This window comes from Oncorhynchus masou, chromosome 29 (genome assembly GCF_036934945.1).
Source record: "Oncorhynchus masou masou isolate Uvic2021 chromosome 29, UVic_Omas_1.1, whole genome shotgun sequence".
Lineage (NCBI taxonomy): Eukaryota > Metazoa > Chordata > Actinopteri > Salmoniformes > Salmonidae > Oncorhynchus > Oncorhynchus masou.
In genome coordinates, this window is record NC_088240.1 from 101639435 (window position 1) to 101640538 (window position 1104).

At 41.5% G+C, this 1104-nt stretch overlaps 1 non-coding gene across 1 annotated transcript; it reads right to left on the bottom strand.

Moving 5' to 3' along the window:
* Positions 1 to 481: 481 nt before the first annotated feature.
* On the bottom strand, positions 482 to 557 carry trnap-ugg (transfer RNA proline (anticodon UGG)). Its single transcript has one exon. It is a non-coding gene; the product is annotated as a tRNA-Pro (tRNA).
* Between the last annotated feature and the right edge of the window lie 547 nt (positions 558 to 1104).

A 1104-nucleotide genomic window follows, 5' to 3' on the forward strand; every position in this document is an offset into this window, starting at 1 on the left:
GCTACTAGAAGTACTGCTGCTACTGCTACTATTGCCAGTACTACAACTACTGCTGCTTCTGCTAGTACTACTGCTGCTACCGCTACAGCTAGTGCGAGTGCTACTAATACTACTGGTAGTACTACTTCTGCTACTAATTCTTGTACTACTGCTAATACTGCTACTATAACTACTGCAACTACTGCTAGTACTACTACTACTACTACTGCTAGTACTACTGCTGCTACCGCTACAGCTAGTGCTAGTGCTGCTACTGCTACTGGTAGTACTACTTCTGCTACTAATTCTAGTACTACTGCTAATACTGCTACTATAACTACTGCAACTACTGCTAGTACTACTACTACTACTACTAGTATTACTGCTACTACAATTACTGCTGCTACTGCCAGTACTAATATATAAAATATATCCCATTTAGCAGACGCTTTTGTCCAAAGCGACTTACAAGTCGGCTGGGGCCACTACTTTTACATATGGGTGGTCCCAGCGGGAATCGAACCCACGACGCTTGGCGTTCCAAGCGCCATGCTCTACCGACTGAGCCACACAGGACCCTATTATTTTACAGTACTATTATTTTACTGCTGCTAGTTCTTCTGCTTCCACCTCTAACTAATGGTGCTACTGATACTATAAGTACTGTTGCTAATGTTACTCTAAGTACTGATGCTACCTCTACTACTGCTGCTGCTACTGCTGCTACTGCTGCTACTATCAAATCAAATTTTATTTGTCACATACACATGGTTAGCAGATGTTAATGCGAGTGTAGCGAAATGCTTGTGCTTCCAGTTCCGACCATGCAGTAATAACCAACAAGTAATCAAACTAACAATTACAAAACTAATTTCTTATACTACTACTATAACTACTGCTGCTACTACTAATATAATAACTGCTGCTACTGCTGCTATTAGAAGTACTGCTGCTACTGCTACTATAAGCACTGCTGCTACTGCTGATACTATAAGCACTTCTGTTACTGCTGCTATTGCTGCTACTGCTACTATAAGTGCTACTGCTACTACTACTACTACTACTGCTAGTAATGCTACTGCTGGTCCTACTACTGCTACTATAACTACTGCTGCTACTGCTAGT